This window comes from Nannospalax galili, unplaced genomic scaffold (assembly GCF_000622305.1).
Source record: "Nannospalax galili isolate Female #2095 unplaced genomic scaffold, S.galili_v1.0 scaffold970, whole genome shotgun sequence".
Taxonomy (NCBI): domain Eukaryota; kingdom Metazoa; phylum Chordata; class Mammalia; order Rodentia; family Spalacidae; genus Nannospalax; species Nannospalax galili.
In genome coordinates, this window is record NW_008328699.1 from 61678 (window position 1) to 79461 (window position 17784).

Sequence of the window (17784 nt, forward strand, 5' to 3'; positions counted from 1 at the left end):
CACCCACATGACAGCTAACAACTGTCCATAACTCCAGCTTCAGGAGATCCGACAGCCTCTTCTGTCCTCCAAGGGCATTGCACGACATGCATGCACTTACCTACATGCAGACATAACACTTATACACATAAAATAAAAATAATAAGCCGGGCATGGTGGCGCACACCTTTAATCCCAGCCCTTGGGAGGCAGAGGCAGGTGGATCGTTGTGAGTTCCAGGACAGCTGGGGCTACGAGGAGACCCTGTCTCAAAAAGACAAAAAATAAATAAAATAAAATAAATTAAAAGAAAAAAAATAATTAAAATCCTACTCAGGGACAGCACACACCGTGACCTTTGTCCCTGAAGGGAGGTCATGCATGAGAAAGCATGACCCCTACACCTCTCCACCTCCAGAATATTAACTAACCAGAAGGGTGGCCTGAAACTTTCTATGTAACAGAGGATAACCTAGAACTTCTGATCCTCTACCTCCCAAGTGCTGGGATTACAGACATGCACTGTCACATCTGTTTTATGCAATGCTGGGACTCAAACCCAGGGCTTCCTGTATCTTGACAGGCACTCTGCCAGCTGAGTTATATCCCCAGCCTGTTCTCATTTGTTTATCAAACACTCTTGGGCTAGAGAGATGGCTCGGTGGTTAAGAGTTCTAACTGCTCTTGCAGAGGACCTGGGTTCAAATCCCAGCACCCAGATGGTGGCTAACAATTGTCTATAACTCCAGTTCCAGGGGATCTGACACCCACTTCTGACCTCCACGGGCTTTGCACAACATGGGCACACTCACATGCATGCAGGCAATTCATTCATACACATAAAATTTTTAAAAATAAAAAAACCCTTGTGCTGGTTAGTTTTTGTCAACTTGACATGAACTAGAGTCACCTGGGAAGAAGAAATCTCAACTGAGGAATTTCCTCTATCAGACTGGCCTGTGGGCATGTCTGCGAGGCATTTTCTGGATTGTTAATTGGTGTGGGAGGGCACAGCCATGGTGGTCTGGGCTGTAGAGGAGCTGCTGAACTGGCCACAGGGAGCAAGCCAGTAAGCAGCTTTCCTCTGTGGCACCCACTTCAGTTCCTGCATCCAGGTTCCTTCCTGCTTGAGTTCCGGCCTGACTTCCCTCAGTGAATACAATGTCTCTTGGAAGTATTAAGATGAAGTAAATCCTCCCCAAGTTTGTTTTGGTCAGTGTTTTACCATAACCAGGACAGATGTTGGTACCAGAGAGTGGGGCCTTGCAGTGACAGACCCAACCATGTTGGTTTGGGGAGGACTGTGGAAGTGAAACCTGTGCTTTGCTAGGAAAATGGATGTTGTAGTGAGCTGGGGCTGAAAGAGACCAGCATCTCTGAGGTGAGATCTGGGAGTGTTTCCTCAGGGACAGCACACGGAGGCTGTGGTCCAGGGGGGACCAAGGCTGCATCTTATGCTGGAAGCTGAGTTTGGTCATCTGTATGAGTCTGCCACAACAGCTGTCAGTGTCTTATCACAGCACAGAGAGTAACTAGGACAACTCTATACCTAAATCACCAAACTGCATCTGCATCCATGCCATCCCACATGACACATGTATGTATTCACACATAAGAATATATTCATGGCATGTTCCTAGCAAGTGGCAGCCCACTGAGAAGGGGTTCAGGTGATCCTAGGGGAACAGTATCAACTGATCAAAGCCTTTACTTCAAAGACACTGCAGAAATTCCATAACAGGACTAGCAAGATGGTTTGGTGGGTAAAGGTGCCTGCCACCAAGTCTGAGGACCTGAGTTTAAACCCTGGAACCCACATAATGGAAGGAGAGGACCAACTCCTGAAAGTTATCCTCTGACCTCCACATTTGTTCTGTGTTATACACACACTAAATACACACACACACACACACACACACACACACACACACACAAAATCAATTAATGTAATTTATAAAATTTTTAAATACTTTTTATTTTTTTTATTTTGTGTGTACGAGTGTGTTGCCTTGCATGTATGTGAGGGCACCCCTGTTGTGCAATGCCACAGAGGTCAGAAGAGGATGTCAGATCCCCTGGAACTGGAGTTACAGTTGTTAGCTGCCATGTGGGTTCTGGGAATTGAACCCGGGTCCTCTGCAACAGCACTTGGTGCTCTTAACTGCTGAGCCATCTCTCCAGCCCCAATTTATAAAATTTTAAAGGCATCTTCCAACAAAACACTGGGCAGGGCGCACTGCGGAAGAAACAACCTTAAGCTTGCAGTTCGACACGAAGCTTTGGTCCAGGCGTCTTTCTCGCTGTCAGCTGCTCTGCACACTCTGTGGCAGGGCAGACAGGGCAGGGAGCTGTTTACTCTGTCTTATTTTGCTGCTATTTCTTGCACATGAGCAGGCTGGAACTATGGGCAGGCCAGCACGCTTTAGGGTCAGGGCCTCGAGAAGACTGATGATCTACTAGACACTGCCTCTCCTCCAGAACTGAGGACTCCCCTCTTCTTGCTGGTCCTTTCCTCTCAAACTAACCTAACAGGAACATGTACTTCAGAGACGGGCAGGAGACTGCATACCAGGTCCAAGAAATGGCCTGGCCCTTTCTAAGTGCAGTCAACACCAAGGAACCCTAGGCCAAATGCTGAGGCACAGTCCAGACCCTAAGAACATCTTGGCAGAGGACCCAGAACATTCTCCAGTCCTGTCTGGATTAAGAGCCGTCCATGAAGAAACAAAAACAAGAGGTAACAACACAAAAGGAGCCATCTGTGGACAGAACACCTCCTATAGTTGTTCCTCCCTAGGCCACCCTGAGGCGGGGGTGAGACACGGCCCACAGGCAGCATACAAGGTTGCTAAGGGCCTCCCTCACCCCGGACCTCAGGAGTCAGACTTAAGATTTTATTTTTATTTATGTGTGTTATGCTATGTGTGCAGGCACCTGTGGAAGCCAGAAGTGAGATCAGATCCCCTAGAGCTGGAGTTAGAGGTGGTTGTGAGCCATACAATGTGGGTGCTGGGATCCAAATCCAGGTCCTCTGGAAGAGCAGCAAGTGCTCTTAACTGCAGCACTTCCCAGTCACTGTGGATGCCAGCTTCCTCATGTGTGCATCACACAGAGAGAGGGACATCATCTCCCCATGGGCCCTCGGGTGGCAGGCCTGTCCACACCCAGGCAAAGAGTGTCTCCCACCTTGCAGGGACTATGCACAGCACAGAATCAAATCCTCTCTTGGGACTGAGGCAACACCTCTCTGAGAAAGAGGATAGCTCCCCCCTCACCAAAGTCCCCCAGTTGCTAGGTCCCTGGGGCCTCCTCTTCTGGACTCTGGGTACCCACACCACATCCTGTGTTGCCTGTAACCAGCAGGATTAAGACAGTCTGAGACAGGCAGATGGTTCTGCCTCTCCTAGGAAACTCAGTCCTCTTAAGAAAACAAACAGCACCCAGAAGACATACATTCCCACACAAGGCTCTGAACTCACTTCAGAAACTGCTGTATGTGAGGAATAATGCTCCAAGAGGAAGAGAGGGATGCATCCCCTGGCTCCCTTTGCCCTCCGAGGACTCTGACCTAGAGGTAGAAGTCTAGCCCCAGCCCCACCCAGACCCTCTTTCTACCAGATCAGCTCCCAGACATATGCTGTGCAATCCTGGATGTACAGATGTCTCTGAAGCACCCACCACTCCCTGAGGGTTGAGCATGAAGCAGGATAGCCCGACACAAGCCAGGCAGCCAGCCTGCAAACACCAAAGTCAGAGGGCAGCAAAGACAGAACCACAGCTCTGCCTGGGTGCTGGGCACAGCTTGGGGGCTTCCCGCCAGTGAGGGGCAAAAACAGGGGGACGGGCAGGGCAGATCCACCTACAGTCACTGAGGATTTTGAGAAGGACCAAGTAAGTCCCTGGTTCCCCTCCACAGCCTGCCAGCCTACCAACCCAAGCCCTCCCAGGCTGGCTGACCTTGAACAAATTATGCAAGCTCCACTCAGCCTAAGGAATGGAAATCCAGCCATACTGGAAGCTCAGTGGGGAGGATAGTATATCACCCAGCACAGTCTACACAACACACTTACATAACCTCCATCTTGGGGGGACACGGCTTCCCTGACTCATCAGCTGCACGGCAGTGACGGCTGCTCCGCTCATCCAGCTCCCACCCTCTACCCCTCACCCCTCCTCCCACACCACACTCTGAACTCAGAGCTCCTCAGAGCCTGTCATGCATGTGTTTATCCAATGTGTATCAAGATACCAAGGCCTGGCACACAATGAGCATTCATGAATGGCTATGCAGTAAATACGAAGTACTATCGTATTTTTTATTATTACATTTCTTTAGTGTGTAAACGTGTGCCATGCTGCATCTGCAGAGTTGGTTCTTTTCTTCTACCATGTGGGTTCAAGGGACTGGATGTAGGTCTTCAGGCTTGGCAGCAAGAACCTTTACCCACTGAGCCATCTCAACAACCCCTACCAAAGTATTACCACAAGCCAGATTTGCTGCATGCCTTTCACAAGGTTTGGAGGTTGAGGCCAGAGAATCACCTAAGGGTTGGGATGTAGCTCACTTAGCATGCACAAAGCCTTGGGTTCTATCCCCAGCACTGCATAAACTGGGTTTGGTGGTACATGCCTATAATCCCAGCACCCCAGAGGTAGAGACAGGAGGACTGGAAGTTCAACGTCAACCTTGGCTACATAGTGAGTTCAAGGCCAGTCTAGGCTATATGAGGTCCTCTATCTCAAAAAAAAAAAAAAAAAAGAAGGGGGGGGGGGAGGAACAAGAAAAGGAAAAAAAGGAGGGAAGAGGAGGGGAGGGGAGAGAAAGGGAAGGGATGGCTTAAGTCTAGGCATTCTAAACTAACCTCTAGATGACACAGCCAGCTCCCATCTCAGTAAAATAGTTATCATTTGAATAAAGAGAACAAAGGAGAAACTTGAGTCTAACAAGAGAAAAAAGTAAACCACAATGTAACCAGGAACCAGGAGTTTCCAATGCAAGGCAGTGGAGTGGATCCAGAGATACTTAAGAGCACCACATCCCACCCCACCGGCACCCCCACCAGGAAGAGCCAAAGGGCTGAAGAGACCCAGTTCCTCAGGGTGGTCACTGGCTGCTTCTGTCCTCAAAACCAGGCATGGACACCATTCTAAGGACCTCTGTTAGACAACTTAACCCAAAGACTGACAAAAATGTCAATGTAGTCAGGCATGGTAGTGCACACCTTTAGTCCTAGAACTTGGGAGACAGAGGCAGAAAGATCTCTATGAGACTGAGGCCATACATACATACATAACAAGTCTACACACATAATGAGATCCAGGCCAGATGGGGGCTTCAGGGAGACCCTGTCTCAAAAAGGAAAAGCAGTCAATGTTGATACCCCATCTGTGAAGGGGTGGGGGAAGTCACCACTGTTCACCAAGAATGAGTACCACAGGCAATTGCTGGACCATTAACTCAGCATTAAGCCTAGTGGGAGTTCCATGCTGGGAATCCCACCCACTGAAAGGAACCAAACCCAGAAACCTAAACCTACAAGCCCATCAAAAGGAAAACAAATGAACCAAAATTAAGGTACTTGTAGACTAAGGAAAACCACGTGGTCATGAAAAATAACGAGGTAAGGTAGATATAGTTGTAGAAGACTGTAATTCTAGCACTTGGGAGGAAGAAGCATGAGGTTTAGAGGTTCAAGATCTTCCTTGGCTACACAGAGTTTGAGGCCAGCCTGGGCTACATGAGACTCTGTCTCCAAAAAACAATAATAATAGTAATAATATCAGTAATGGTGGGTTTATATGTGGTAGCATAAAGTTATCTATTAATACAGCTACATGGAAACAGTCAAGCCACAGAACATTTCTAATTCCACGTAATTAGTAGAAGGCTTTTTTTTTAAGATTTTATTTTTGCTTTACATGTATGTGTGCTTTGCCTGCCTATATGTAAGTGTGCCACATGTGTGTGCCTGGTGTCCATGAAGGTCAGAGAGGGTGTTGGGTTCCCCTGGAACTGGAGTTGAGAATGAGTATTAGGGGTTGGAGAGATGGCTCAGCAGTTAAGAGCACTGACTGCTCTTGCAGAAGACCCAGGTTCAATTCCTAGCACCCATAGGGTAGCTAACAACCATCCATTAACTCCAGTTCCAAGGGGTCTGATGCCACCTTCTGACCTCCACGAACACTGCACAACACAGGTGTACTTATACACATGCAGGCAATACACTCATACACATAAAGTAAAAAATAAATAAAATATCTTTATAAAGAATGGTTATTAGCCACCATGCAGGTGCTGGGAACCAAACCCAGGTCCTTTTAAGAGTAGCCGGTGCTCTTAACTGCTGAGCTATCCCTCCAGTGCCTAGAAGACCTTTTTACATACACATCTTTATATATTCAAGAACTTGTGAGGGAGTGGGGAAGAAATGGAAGACCCAAGCCCTCTGTACACTAAGGGTGCCTTTGAGAGGAAGGTGGTTTAGGGAAGGCGTGAAGTTCAAATGGGACTTCCTTAGTTTTTTTTTTTTTTATGTGTACGTATGAATGCCTACATGCATGTATGTGTAACCACATACATGTCTGGTGCCAGAGGAGGCCATCGTAAGGAGGTATTGGATCCCCTAGTCTGGAACTAGAGTTATAGACGGTTGTGAGCCACCATGTAGGTGCTGAGAACGAAACCCAGGTCCTCTTCAAGAGCAGTCAGTGCTCTTAACCACTGAGAACATCTCTCCAGCACCCAGGATTTTCATTTTTTACTCTACTTCATTATTTAAATGGTGCACGTTACAGAAAACGTTACAAACCAATGATGGCCCAACAAGTTGCTACAGTCAAGGTACCAGAGGAAACGCTGTCTAGACAGTGTTCACACTGGTTCTAAGAACAGCTTCAAACTACACTGAGATGGTAGTGCTATCACTGGGCAAGGCCTATAGGAGCACATTCCATTCCCAGGTGACCTCCAGCAGTTTGGTCACTCTGCCCAGAAGACAGGGCGGAGCTCCCTAACCTTAGCCTGTACGAATCACCCAAGGCACCTGTCAAACAGCCTCAGTGCAGCCAGCTCAGGTCAGTGTGCACACATGCACACATGCGCACACACGCACACACACACACCACGTACACACGCACATAGCTTCTGCCTAACAGGCAAGGTACTGAGAAGAGCAGGCTCACTCAGCACAAACACCCGCTAGAACCCCAACCTTGATGTGGTGGACATGCAGCAGGGTAGCTGTGAGTCTCAAAGCCTAGTCAGGAAGAGGGGGAAGTCTCCTAAACACAACACCCCAGTGGGTTAAGATGCCACCTCCACAGGAAAACAGGGAACAGGGCCCCTTCCAAAGACCAGGAACCACCCAGCCTATCAGATACACGACAGTAACTATGGAAGGGTCATGAGTCTGGCAGAAGATCCCCTGAGTGTGAGAAGACCCACAACCACACCTCTTCTTAAGTGCCCTATACGATGCCCCATCTTTGCAAATGACTTCCTCATTAATTTGCTTGGCTAACCAGATAAAAGTGTACACCAGATGCCTGTCAGAAGCCAAACCAAACAGCAACCATAATCTACCACCAGCATCTCAGGATTCCCTTCAGGAAGAAAGAGAATAAAGGTACAGCCTTTGGCTCTGCTGTTTCTCCAACACCGTTCTTGGGGGTTAGCCAGGGCAAAGGAGGGGCAGTTTAGAGAAAGGGGCTTCAGACCATCCTGGTTAGACTTGAGCAAAAGTACCTGCCCCAACCTTGGAGACCAGGTAAAGCAATCTCCTGGTGGAAGGCGAGTTCAGCTTTGCAAGCCTGGAGAGAGGAGAGAGGAGAGAGGAAAGAAAGAGGCAAGAGGCAAGAGGCAAGATAGAGAAAGAGAGACTGTTTCCCCAGGCAAAGGTAGCCTGGGGAACAGACACTGGTTCCAGCTGCTGACAAGGCTGATTGATGGCTCTCTGCTCTGGAAGCAGGTTGCATTCCCAATGCAGCCACCCTTCCCCCATCCCCTCCACAACAGTCTCACAGGGGGCAGCCTGGCTTTCCAGGCGCTGCTTCTATTTTAAAACATTGGAAGCTGGGCCACGACCAGCACAGAACAGCCTTCCACAAGACTTGGGAGAATGTAGCTGACTCAGGGTAGCCTGCCTACCTACCCACCCACCCGCAGAGGCGAGAAGGCTGTGCTAGCAGCCAGCATTCCAAGGTCTAGGGTCCAACCTGGCATATCATAGCCACAGGCAACTCAAGTTCCCCCGACAAGGCACATGGGAGTCAACACAGACAGTGCCCGGGTGAGTAGTCATGACAGTCAAGAAGACCCTGGACCCCAATCCTACTTTGCTTTCTAGGTAAAAGACCTTGAGCAGGTCAATCTCTCTGCACCTCAGTTTCCCTCAATATAAAGTACTTAGTACTGTGACTGGTATATAGAAAGTGTGAGGCAAACACAACTAGAATTGTATTAAGATGATAACTGATCAACTGATTGACTGATAGTGAGACAGAGAGATAACATGTTTTTATTCTGAAATACAGTCTCATGTAACCCAGGCTAGACTGAACTCGCTATGTAGCCAAGGATGACATTGAACTTCAGCCTCCCGCTTCACCTCCAAGTATGCCCCACCACTGGGTTTACGCTGTGTGGGGGGACTAGAACCCCCTACTTCATGCATTCGAGGCAAGCACTCTACCAAGAGAGCTACATTCTTGGGCCCAAGAGACAGTCTGTTTCCGTATTCTGTGGTGCTAGGAATCTAACCAAGCCCTCACTTTGCATATTTACTATTATAATGCTGCTGAGCATGTTGCTGAAAAGTCACCCTGAACTGCAGAGTCCAGAGCTTAACTGTCCATAAAGAGGGGTTGTTTAGCTGGATATTATCCGGCCAGGCCCTGGAAAAATACCTTCCACCTCGTCCCAGGGAAAACTGTCCCTTCTAACATTCAGCATGGAAGTCTTTGCTGCAAACAGGGATGACTCCACTGAGCACGGCCCTTATCAGCTGTCCAACCCCAGCCACACCCAGCCCTCCGGATTCTCTACTTCACAAAGGCACTCCCATCTACTGGCTCCTTAAAAGTGTGGCAGTGCTGCACTGTAAAAGCACCAGCACAGAACTACCAGGACCACCGTAGTCCCAGCACTGTTCAGGAACCTTTGTGACACCTCACCTCTGTGCCCAAGCACAGAGCACACATTGCAATGTCACAGAACACACAAACCAAGCCCCAGGATGGCCAAGGATGATTGTGGCAATGGTAATCATACTTTTACAGAACTAGGTGTGGTGGTGCACACCAGTAATCCCAGCACTGAAAAGATGGGGAGTGGGGTGTCACAGATTCAAGATAACCCTCAGCTCCGTACAGCTCTCTGTACAGCTGATTCTGACAGCTCTCAGCCACATATGTGCCTCCCAGGCACTACTACTAAGGCATCGTTCTGCGGGAAATTTCATCAAGGGCAAAGGGACTCAGAGCACCTTAACGGTAAAGGGGGTAGAGTGCCCTTACACCACCTGCTGGAGTCCAGAGTCCACATTTGCCTGAGGTCCAGCATGAATGCTGTAAGGTCCCAAACAGCCCTGCCTAAAACTCTATTCTAGGCAGCAGAGAGCTAAGTCATCACTCATGAGCACCCACCACATTGGGGCCAGGCATCTAACTAAAAACAACTAAGCAGAAGCCACCAACACACCCACTATCAGAAAGGGAAGGTGTAACAGGTCCAAGGCCTTGGGCAGAATGCCATTCACCCATGTCACTCTAGTTTCAAGCCCAGAAACACCAGTCTGACAAGTTCCCATTGGACTTGGGAAGTCAAGGAATGAAGACCACGTGTTTAAAGCAGTTAGTTACTTCTGGCCTCTCACTGCTCTAGGGCAGTACATACCAGTAGAGGTCTTTAAGTATCTGTGACTGTGCTAAGCCAGGCTATCTTCCGGAAGCAAGTGAGATGTCTGTGTCTTCAAAAGGATATTCAGGATCGAGAGCTTGTGGTCTGGGCCTGCAGTCCCATTCACTAATTCCACAACTTAATGTGCACCTAACAGGCACCACTTCCTGGAATAGAAAAACCAACCCTCGGTCAACAAGAGTGGTATAAAAAATATATTTATTGGGGCTGCAGAGATGGCTCACCAATTAAAGAGTGCTTACTGTTCTTACAGGGGACCTGGGTTAAGTTCCCAGCACACACATCAGGTGGCTCACTTGTAACTCCAGTTCCTGGAGATTCAACACCCTCTTTTGGCCTCCAAGGGTACCTGCACTCACATGGTTCATATAAATTCACACACACACACACACACACAAATAAATAAATAAATAAATAAATCTTTTTTAAATTCATTTATCTCCACAGACCTTTCTTACCTACCGTGTGCCAGGTGGCCCCATTCAACAACCAGAAGGCAAAGTTACCTGGGGTGTGAATCTGGCCCTATAGGAGTTCAGACAATCCAGAGAAAAAAAGGCAGGCCCTGGGTAGTCCAGCCTGGTCTTGCTATAAATAAAAGGAGCCCTTCCCCCATCTCCTGTAGAGAAAGGAGAATGGCCAAGGAGAGGGGTTTTCAGTAGCACAGAACTGGACTAGCCCAGCCTCTCCCTGCATTCCAAGTGTGCAATCAGACTTACTGCTCCAGCCTGGCCTGGACCACCTATAAACTGATGGTGTGTTTACTCAATTCCTATGCACAAATACTTGTTAATAATACAGCAATAATGGTGTTCAAAATTACAGGACTGTAGGTTCACTAAGTCCCTTCCAGGACACTACATGGAACAAGATGGTCTGTGGGGGATGAGTTCAATCGTGCCCCAAAGCTTCAAGGTACATGTCAAGGTTTCTAAGGTGGTCTTGGGCATGCCTGGCAAACAGTGCTAATCCGATCACTTTATTGTCTCCCAAACCCCATAGAGTAAATAACTGCTTCTATTTCACAGAGTTAAAGACTGAAGTTTGAGATCTTCCTAACAGTGTGACCTTGAACGAACCAATAGCGTTGTGGGCCTGCAATGTGATGTCAGGCCCTGAAACCAATTTCCCAAAACGTAGAGTCTCATTTGGTGAAAGAATATGCCATCGAACCTGGACCCGCCTAAGGCGAGGGAGCCTAGCCACATGGTTCCTGGTGGGGTCTGGCCTTCCGAGGGTCAAACCTCCGGTCTAGGCCTGGGTCCCGGCCCCAGCGGCCTAAGTCCACTGAAGACATCCCGTTCCGCCCGGGAAGGCGCTGGCATGCGCGGGGAGGAACTCAGGCGCCACCCACTCCGGGTGTGGGCCGGCCAGGGAGTCTAGGGGTCGGGGGGCTCCAAGGCATGGCAGTCCCCACAGCTCATGGTCTCCGCGGGGGCAGCTTGGCCTGCACAGGGCCCACGTTCGCCCAGCCCGGCCGGAGGGTCCCTACCGGGTCGGTGCAGTTAGTATCGGGAGGCAAAGGGCGCAGCCGGGGAAGGTCACCTAGACCCGCGGCCCGCCGGGCCTCCATGCGGCCAGCCTTGCCCTTCCGCCCGCATGTCCGGACCGGCCCTGGCTCCCAGCTGCAGGCGCTCTGGATGCCTGTCCTCGTGCGACCTCTCTCCCCGCATCTGCTCGGCCTCTGCCCGCCCTCCAGGCCTCCTCTGTCCGCCCGCTGACCCGCCAGGCCCGCGATGACCGTCCCTGGCTCACCCTCCCCGGGGCCGGGCTCCTAGGCCCTGCGCCCTCGCCAATCCTCCCCCCGTCGCCTCCCTCGATGGCCCCCGGGGACGCAGGCTGCGCTGGGGCCCTCTCCGCGGCACCTACCTCGGAGGCAGTGGCGGCGGGAGCGGCGGCAGCTACGGCGGGGGCTGCAGCGCGGAGGACCAGAGCGCAGCGAGCAGCGGGCCGAAGGCGGGGCGGCGTGGATCGCGGCGGCGCAGACCCGCCCCTGCCCTGCGCGCCCGGCCCGGGGAGCTCCGCCCCAGGCTCCGCCCCGGACAGCGCCCGGCGGGGTCCCCACGTCCCTTTCCCACCCGCGGGCCGCGCTCTTCCCCGCAGCGGCCGGGCGACCGTGTGCTGCCGCGCGTAAATGGCTGCGTGCGCCTGGGCACCGGGCGAGCGGGAGGCGCGAAGTGACGCACGCAATGTGCGTGCGCGGGGACACGCGGGTCACTGCCGGGGCTCCCAGAGCTGAGGGGGAGGGGGGCTTCCGGCTCTCTGAGCGGCGGCCTGGGGACCTCCGCTGCTGCAGGCTCAGGATCCCCAGGCCTCCTTCCCTGAGGTCCATGTAACAAGTGGCGCTGGGGCACCGCAGAGCCTGGGGGGACCAGGCGGCCGCCCCTCGCGGAGCGTTCCATCGGGCTCCGGGACAGTCCCGGGTCCAGGGCGACTCCGGGGTCCGGAGGTGGCACATCCTAGAGCTGCGCTGCGCTGCCCTTCGTTCCGAGCTCCCGACCCTAGGTTTCCAGAGCCTGCGACACGCCCCCCTGCGTCAGCTAGGGAACTGCAAATTAAACTCCCCCGGTGCTACGGCTCTGCACTGCACTTTTGCGGGCAGTTCCTCCCACCCCCCTGTGCAAAGCTGCTAGCAGCCATTTTCCAAACATTTGAGAAGTTAGCAAAAGCACACTGACTTTGGCGAGACTCCCTGCGGGGTCGCACTGCGTGGGGAGGTCACACGCGTTCTGGGTGTCTGCCTTCCTGCGTGACTTGGCTAGAGCGTGTGGAGTGGACGGTCACTTTCTCCTAGCCGGGCCTCACAGGGTCCCTTTTCCCACTGAGCAGCTCCAGCGACTCACCACCACCCCCCAACAACAACCTGAAACAGGCTTGGAGATTTAATGAAATCGCGAGTGGATGAAGACCCGCCCTTCACATTCGACCGACTGACGTTCTCCAAGACTCCAGGCATTTGGTCCAATGGAGGAAGTACCAGGTGGTAAAAGAACCAAGCGTTTGCTGGCAACCAGCTGTGGCTGAATCAGTAGGCAACTGTGACCCCCGTTGGTGGAGGCCGTCGGGGAAGGCTGCTGGACACAGGCAGCAGAGTAAATGGGAAAATGGCCACTGCAGTTAAAAAATGATGCTTCAGTGGGTTGAAAGGAGTTGATAAAATGTGTGCGTGCATGCTTAACGCCCAAGGACAATTAGAGACTGGACTCTGATCTGACTTAGAATATAGGGAAAAGCCCTTCAAGGTGTGTGGGCAGAGAGGTGTAGCGCAATGGTAGAGCCCTGCCTTAGCACACACATGGCCCTAAGTTCAAGCCACAGCACCAAACTGGCATTTATACCAGGCACTTAAAGACCCATCCCACTCTGAAGGGCAGGGAGGCTGCTGAGTCACCGGCAGTGCAGTGAGGCAGGGTTTGGAAGAACAGAACCTCAGGGACAGGGCAGGACGGGGAAGACCTTTCTCCAGGAACCTTTCAGTGGACCCTGGACCCTCGTACCCAGCTGTGAGGCTGGGAGCAAATATCCAAGGGTCCTCCCTGTCCTTCAGCACTGCCCCTTTCAGAACCCTCAGCTAGGAGAGAATTACCGTGGCCTCCCCTGCCTTCTGACCCCCTTCCACAGCTGCTCTAGGACTTGCAGATTCAATCACCTGGCACCCTCAGGGGCCACTTGCTGTGTGACCATGGTCAAAAAACATGACTTCTCAGAGCCCCAAGTTCAGAGTGTAGATGTCCTTTCAAAATGAAATGGGGGAGGGGGAGCTAGAGAGATGCCCCAGCAGTTAAGAGCACTTGTTCTTGCAGAGGACCAGGGTTTAGTTTGCAGCACCTACACAGCAGCTCACAACTGCCTGTAATTCCACTTCCAGGGCATCTGACACTCTCTTCCAGCCTCTGAGGGCACATAGATAATGCACTGACACACATAACAATACATAAATCTTTAATTTTTTTTTTTTGTCTTTTTGAAACAGGGTCTCCCTGTAGCCCCAGCTGGCCCAGAACTCATACGTAAGACCAGGCTGGCCTTGAACTCACAGAGATCGACCTGCCTCTGCCTCCCAAGTTCTGGGACTACAGCATGCGCCACCACACCCAGCTTAAATTTTTTATTTTTATTTTATGTGTGTGTTTTGCCTGCATGATGTAAGTGCACCTATGTTGTGCAGTGCCTGCAGAGGCCAGAAAAGGGTGTTGGATCCCCTGGAACTGAAGTTATAGATGGTTAGCCACCATGTGGGTGCTGGGAATTGAACCCAGGACCTCTGGAAGAGCAGCTAGTGTTCTTAACTGCTGAGCCATCTCTCCAGTCCAATAAACAAATCTTAAAAAAAAAAAAACAAAAAAAAAACATGGAAAAGTAAGCATTCAGTGAAGGGCTGTTGTGTGTTCGTAGGGAGAAATGAGCAAGCCTTTATTCACCCAAGATAGAGCACTGACCAAAGAAACAGTTCTACCCAAGTCTAGCTTGGTGAGCCAATGAATTTATTGGAATTACAGGCCACTGTAGGTGATTCAGGGTAGCTATGTCACCTAAAAGGCTATCCCAACGTGAGCCACAACCCCCCACAGCTGCATCCCTGGAGCACTCTGCACAATTTGCAAGCAGCTCCACCAGCGCCTGCCCTCTCCAGCAACTATGGACTGTATGTATTGAATCTGGTAACTTTCTGAACTTCTTGGGTCTTGAACCTGTCAACAGCTTCCTGTTTTTTGATTTTATTTTCCAGGGCTGGGGATTGATCCTGGAGCATGCCAGGCTGCTTCCTAAGGGAGCCTCCCTCCTCCATCCAGGGATGTTTCAATTGGGAGAAAATAGCTACACAAGAAAGGTAAAGAAAATCAGCAAGAGCCAGCTGTGGTGACATAGCCTTTCCGGAGGCAGAAGTAGGCAGAGCTCTGTGAAATCGAGGCCAGCTTGGTCTATGTATTGAGTTCCAGGCCAGCTGTGACTACAGGGAGACCATGCCTCAAAAAGACAAAAAAAAAAAAAAAAAAAATGAGTGAGTGAGGATAGGGAGGGGACCTGGAAGCCAGCCCTTTGCTTGGACTCTACCTGCAGCCCGAAGGTGACTCATGGATCCTTCCCAGCAACAGCCTTCAGGGAGGGGTAGCAAAGTTTACCTTTTATATCAACCAAGCTTAGCCCTCCTCAGTCCATCCTCCACCCAGTCTGCCCCAGCTGATTGAACTGGAGCTGGGTCCAAACCTGGTTTCACCTTTGCAGAGCTGGACTAAGAAACTAGGTCTGAGGGACGCAGAAGGATGTCCTGAGGAGCCTACCTCCTGGCTATGCCTGGCATCCCTGTTGGCCCTCAAAAGCCAAGCACAGGACTGCCGGGCTGCAGGAGGCAGTGGTTCCCGGGTCCTGTGGCCCCTTTCCTGAGTTTGGGTTTCCCTAAGCCAGTTCAGTAACCCAGCCCCGAGCTTCGTCAGCTTCATGTGAGTCCTTGAGAAGGGCTCCCTAGTCCTGCTGGTTTGTGGGAGCAGGGAATGACCCTATTTTACTTTCTCTTAGGGCACATGCTTTGATGGAGGTGACTCCAGCCCTGGGAGCCTCACCATACCCCAGCTATGGGGAGGAACCAGTGAGACCCCTGAACAGTTTTCAAGCTATTGAAATAGACTCTCCCTAAAAATGAAGCTGGCCCTTAACAGGTCAGAGATCAACTCTGTGCATAGCACGCTTCTGGGTCTAGCCATGCCTGAGCCCACTGCTTCCCAGCTCCCTGAGTCAGTAGGTTCCCTTCATGCCTAGTTTGTTTACACTGGATTTTCTTTTGCTAGGTGTTAACCTAGTGCACTGAGAATGCAGTTCCCTTTCTCCCTTCAAACAGAGCAATATAAAATGTTTAGAAAGTATGAAATCTCTTAATATTTAGTGGGTTGCCAGTGTAAGGCTGGATCAGAAGTTCAAGGTCATCTTTGGCTACATAGTTCAAAGCTGGTCTGGGATGGCCTGGGATACATGAGACCCTGTCTTTAATTTTTTTTTCCAGCCTGAAGAGCTGGCTCAGCAGTTTAGAGCACTGGCTGCTCTTTCAGAGGACCTGCTTTTAGTTCCCAGCACCCACATTGTAGCTCACAACCATCTGTAACTTGAGTTCCAGGGGATCTGATGCCCTCTGGCCTCTGGCACCCTTTTCTGGCTTCTGAGGGCATTGTACACACAGGTGCACCTACACACAGGCAAAACAGTCATACACATAAAAATATATAAATAAATTTTAAAATGTTTTATATAGGGGCTGGAGAGTTGGCTCAGCAGTTAAGAGCACTGACTGCTCTTGCAGAGGACCCAGGTTCAATTCCCAGCACCCACATGGAGGCTAACCACTGTCCATAATTCCAATTCCGGGGGAATCTGACGCCCTCTTCTGATCTCCTCGGGCATTGCAGGACAAAGTGCACTCACACACACGCAGGCAATACATTCATACATACACATAAAATAATAAAAATATTTTTAAATTTTTAAATAGTTTTTTCACTTTAAGGAAGTTCTTTCCTTATATCTAGGGTTTAAAAAAAAGTTTATGTGTATGAGTGCTCTGCTTGTGCAGTTATAAGCACCATGCATGCAACACCCTTGGAGGCCAGAAGAGGGCATCAGATCCCTTGGAACTGGAGTTATGGACAGTTGCTAACTGCCATGTGGGTGCTGGGAATTGAGCCCAGATCCTCTGCAAGAGCAGTCAGTGCTCTTAACCACTAAACCCAGCTTCTTTTTAAAAAAATTATATTATTTATGCCTAGCGTGGTGGCACATGCCTTTAGTTCCAGCACTCAGGAGGCAGAGGCAGGTGGATCTCTGTGAGTTCAAGGCCAACCTGTTGTACATAGTGAGTTCTAGGCCAGCTGGGGCTACAGGGAGACCCTGTCTCAAAAAGACATATATAATATATATATATATATATAATTTATATAATTTATTTGTGTGTGTGTATATGTTTGTGTTCATGTGTGCAAACATGCTGCAACTCAAGTGTGGCAGTCAGGGGACAACTTGCAGAAGTCAGTTCTCTCCTTCTGTCATGTGGGCCCTGAATATTGTCAGGCTTGACAGCAAGCACCCTGACAGCAAGCACCCTGACAGCAAGCACCTTTACTCAAGTCATCTCGCTGGCCTGTATCTAGGGTAGATACTGGTCAACATAGAAAGCATCTGATCACTTTCCTAAGAAGGTAGACTGAAACACTCCCCTCTCTTATCTTTCCTGGACTAGTTGTCCCTGCACCTCAATGTTTTGTTTGTGATTTGTCTGATTAATGATTAATTGATCGATTGATTGATCAATTGCTGTTGGGAGGGTTTGTGATTTTGTTTTTGTTGCTGTTGTTTTGTTTCATTTTGAAACAGGATCTCAATATGTAATCCAGGTTGGACTTGAACTCTGTGTCTTCCTGCACCAGCCTCCTGAATATCAGGATTCCAGGCCTGCAGCACCACACCTGGTTCAATGTGATATCTTTTTTTTTTTTTTTTTTTTTTTTTTTTTTTTTTTGGTCTTTTTGAGACAGGGTCTCCCTGTAGCTCTAGCTGTCCTGGAACTCACTATGTAGACCAGGCTGGCCTCGAACTCACGAAGATCTGCCTGCCTCTGCCTCCCAAGTGCTGGGATTAAAGGCATGCGCCACCATGCCCAGGTAAATAAAAATTATTTTTTGTCTTTTTTAGACAGGGTCTCCCTGTAGCTCTAGCTGTCCTGGAACTCACTATGTAGACCAGGCTGGCCTCGAACTCACGAAGATCTGCCTGCCTCTGCCTCCCAAGTGCTGGGATTAAAGGCGTGCGCCACCATGCCCGGCTCAAAATATTTTTTTTAAAAAGAGCCATATGCCAGGTGTGGTGGTGCATGCCTTTAATCCCAGCACTTGGGAGACAGAGGC

At 50.2% G+C, this 17784-nt stretch overlaps 1 protein-coding gene across 4 annotated transcripts in view; it reads right to left on the minus strand.

Annotated features, from left to right (window-relative positions):
* Vdac1 (voltage dependent anion channel 1) overlaps nucleotides 1-12063 on the minus strand; it is a 32989-nt gene extending 20926 nt beyond the window's left edge. Inside the window, exons 1-2 of one of the 4 annotated variants that reach the window (XM_008827838.3) lie at nucleotides 11765-11950; nucleotides 9872-10041 (exon numbers count right to left, since the gene is read on the minus strand). The gene's annotated coding sequence lies outside the window, so the exon portion shown is untranslated. Of the gene's footprint in view, nucleotides 1-9871; nucleotides 10042-11764 lie in introns of all 4 variants that reach the window. The other 3 variants (XM_008827830.3, XM_008827848.2, XM_008827840.3) reach the window with 3 other exon arrangements.
* Nucleotides 12064-17784: the final 5721 nt, after the last annotated feature.